Here is a 4,354-nt window from a genome sequence, read left to right on the forward strand (position 1 = left end):
ATTAATGATTCACTCTCAAATTACTAACAATTCATCACTCTCAAATTACTAACAATTCATCACTCTCAATTTCGTAACAATTCACTCTAAATTTCAAATATTAACGATTCACTCTCAATTTTACCTCTCAATTTCCTAATAATTCACTCTTACAAAATGAATTCTAACGATTCATTTTTATCTCCCAATTTCCCGTCTCATTCAGAAGAATGTCAAATCCAAATAGGGACTGGATTACCGAGAACAATCGGTTGAGTTTGCAATATAAAACAGGGGTTAACGAGTTTATCCGCATTGCAAGCAAACTCCCGAACAAAAACGGTCATTATCGTTGTCCTTGTAAGTCTTGCAATAACGTGAGATGTCTGGATATCGGGGTCGTAAAGAATCACCTTTTGAACAAGGGGTTTACCCCGGGATACACCGAATGGTATCATCACGGTGAACGTCATGTGCTTACCCAAGTAGAAGATGCCAGCGAGACTAACCAAAGAGGAGTCGGTGGATTGCACGATGCTCTCCATGATATAATGGATCACGAGGACTCCGACGATTTTACGGATCCGACTCCGAGTGAAGTGCATGCAGATGAGCAAGTGGAAGATTTGTTCGTCGAGTTGGAAGCAGAATTGTACCCTGGGTGCAAAGAGTTTTCGTCTTTGTCGTTCTTGGTTTCGTTTATGCACATCAAAGTCACGAACCATTGGACGAACAAGTCGTTTACAGAATTGTTGCAGCTCTTGAGGAAGTCTCACCCAATTGGTAACCGAATTCCGGAAAAACACTACGAGACAAGGTGAAGCTGAAGCGTTTCGGTATGTGATACGATATGATCGACGCGTGCATCAACGATTGTGTGTTATTTCGAAAAGATCTCGAGAAAGCTGAAGTGTGCCCAATTTGCAATGAGAGCAGATGGAAGCCAACCGGGAAGAATATATCACAAAAGATCGATTGAAGCGATTGTACGCTTCTCGACACACGTCGCTTGAGATGCAGTGGCACGAACGAGATCGCATCAAAGAAGAAGGCGTTTTGCGACATCCTGCGAATGGTTCGACGTGGAACAGTCTAGATGAGAGATACCCAAATTTCACTGCAGAGCCTCGTAACGTACGTCTGGGACTAGCTTCTGATGGGTTCAACCCGTTTGGGGAAATGAGTCTAGCGTATAGTATGTGGCCCGTGGTACTAACTGCGTACAACTTGCCACCTTGGTTGTGCATGAAAAAAAGAGTACTTGATGCTGACGCTTTTGATACCTGGATCGAGCTCACCTGGAAAAGACATGGACGTGTTTTTAGAACCACTAGTTGAAGAGCTGAAAGAATTGTGGGATACTGGATTCCAAGTGCGAGACGGGGCGAACGATGAAGTGTTTTGATTGCGTGCCGCGCTTCTATGGACGATAAACAACTTTCCGGCTCAATCGTATTTGTTGGGATGGAGTGGCCAAGGGTATCTTGCTTGCCCCACGTGCAACATTGAGACGCCATCTATGAAAATTAGAAACAGGATTGTCTACTATGACCATCGTCGATTCTTGCCTACGCCTCACCGATTGAGGAAAAGCACTGATCACTACCTAAATCGTCACGAGAAGCGCCTGAAACCTGTCAAGTTGACTGCGCAAGACATACTCGATCAGTTGACTAGTGTTTCTTCCACGATAATCGGCAAAAATATCGGTAAACGAAAACGTGCTGAGTGCGAATTGAATTGGACCAAAAAGAGCATCTTCTATAAGTTCTCTTACTGGTCAGAATTGGAGTTGAAGCACAACATGGACGTCATGCATATAGAGAAGAACGTGTGCGAGAATGTTCTCGGGATGATGCTCAGCTTGGAAAAGAAGAACTACGATACGGAGAAGTTGAGATTTGACTTGATGGACTTGAAAATCAAGTCTTCTCTGCACTTGAGACACCAAGGAATGGGCGGTACAAACCGCCAGCAGCGTACACGTTAACGCTTGAGCAGAGACACCGGTTTACCGAGTTCCTCCAATCTGTTAAATTCCCAGACGGGCTCGCTGGAAATTTGAAGAAAAATGTAACTGCTGACGGGAAGCTCACAGGTTTGAAGTCGCACGATTGTCACGTGATCATGCAGAGGCTGTTGGCTGATGGTATTTGCCCTTTTGTGCCAAAACCAATACAAGAGACGATCTCCGAGCTCTGCAGCTTTTTCAAGTTGATCAGTTCTAGAACCCTGAGAGTGGACGATCTCGAAAAAGCGCAAGATTCAATCATTGAGATACTGTGTAAGCTTGAGATGATATTTCCGCCAGCTTTTTTCACGATCATGGTTCACGTGGCAATTCATCTACCAGATGAAGCGTTGTGTGGCGGTCCGGTGCATATGCGATGGATGTACCCAATTGAGAGATACCTTGAAACGTTAAAACAATTTGTCAGAAATAGAGCTAGACCCGAAGGCTCCATTGCGGAAGCGTACGTTGTAGAAGAGGCATTGACATTCGTTGCAAGGTATCTCGAAGATAAGAAAACTGTCGCTGAAGTTCAAGTGCGGGAACTTAGTGTTTTCCGGTCTGAAAACTGTGTGCCTTACGGGATGATGAAGCCGATAGTTTTAGACGACGACCAAAAAGAGAAGGCGGAGTGGTACATTTTTACCAATTGTCCAGAAATCGATCTGTATTTGATCTAAGGGAATCTTTCATTTAAATATGTACATTATCTAGCTCATTGATTTACATCTAATTACGTAATGTTAACAGTGAGCATTTGGAACTTATACAAAATAACTCTGAAGCGGGAACTGCAGATTCTGATCTCGAAGTAATGCACAGAAAAGAATTCAAAATTTGGTGGGACTGATTCAGATGGATGCCCAACAAGCCGAGCTGCAGGAGATGCGGCAACAAATCGCCTTCCTCAGCTAGATGCACAACCAGGCTCCCACGACTCCCCAACCTCCGCATGCACCGCAACCAGGTGGGACTGATCAGCAGACGCCAGGTTCCACGCCGGGTTCTACGCCTGGTTCTATGGATTTCTTGCGAGACCGTCCTTACGGAAGCGGCGGAGCGAGCGGCAGCGCGTCAGGCAGCGGTGGACGAGGACGCGGAAGCGGTTCCCGAAGTTCTGGCAACTTATTCGGTAGAGGGAATTCTACTATTGATAAGTTTTATAGGAAAAAAAATTAGGAATTTATTTTTTCGCTTTTTTAGAATGAATTTGTATTTTTAATTAAGAATTCTATTTTCAGAATATTATTTCTAATTAATTTAGAATTTTGTTAATTAATTTTTATTTAATTCTAAATTAATTTTTATTTAATTCTAAATGAATTTTGTTAATTAATTTTTATTTAATTCTGTAAATTTTTTTTAATTAAAAAACATATTCGGTGCGACATTGTCGCACCGAATATAATGGCGGGAACGGCATTGGGTGCGACAATGTCGCACCCGATATGAATTTACCAGCCAATTTTATTAAATTTGGCAGGAAAACAGCTTGGGCATTTGGTGCGACATGTCGCACTTATTAGGTGCGACATGTCGCACCTAATGCCTTTAGCGACGGGTTTTCCGGTGCGACTCTGTCGCACCTAAAGTCGCACCCAATACACTTTTAGGTGCGACATATGAATTATTCGGTGCGACAATCGTCGCACCGGATGACGTTTTTTGTCCTAATGATCCAGCAGCTAGTAATTTAGAAGCTTGTAGCGAGACGATAAATATTTTTTTCCCTTTAGGAGTTCCCTTGAACTCGAATTTCTCTCCTTCTAAAGGTTGAAAGAGGACACGTTATTCTCGAGAGTTTAAGATAGCATTATATTTGCTAACCCAATCCATACCAAGGATTATATCAAAATCCTTAATGTCGAGCACTATAATATTTACTAGCAATATATGACCACTCACGTATACTGGCAAATCATTGAACAGTGCTTCAAAAATTTGACCAGTCAGTCCCATGGTTATGAAACTATGTGTTAATAGCTCAGGTTCTCTATTAATTTTTTTAACAAATCTTCCTTCAATAAATAAATGAGTTGCTCCTGAGTCTATCAACACATATGCAGAAGTATTAACGACAGAAAGCTGCTGTCCCGGCTGCAGCTTCAACTTATGTGAGATAGTAAACCCTGACGTTTGTCTTCTTCTGAGGCTCATTCTTCCACTCTAACTTCCTATTATTTGGACAATTGTTAGAAAAGTGTCCTAGCTTCCCGCAGTTATAGCATTGCAACATTGTTATCCTATACTCGCCATAGTGATGATAATTGCACAGCGCATAAGGGAGCTTCAGTACGATTTTTATGGCTAGGTGCATTCCATGGTTAGGAATTTGGTGTATGATAGTTTATATTCTCAACACCA

The sequence above is a fragment of the Urtica dioica genome, chromosome 5 (assembly GCF_054948205.1).
Source record: "Urtica dioica subsp. dioica isolate 48M chromosome 5, U.dioica_male_clone48M_v1_H2, whole genome shotgun sequence".
Taxonomy (NCBI): domain Eukaryota; kingdom Viridiplantae; phylum Streptophyta; class Magnoliopsida; order Rosales; family Urticaceae; genus Urtica; species Urtica dioica.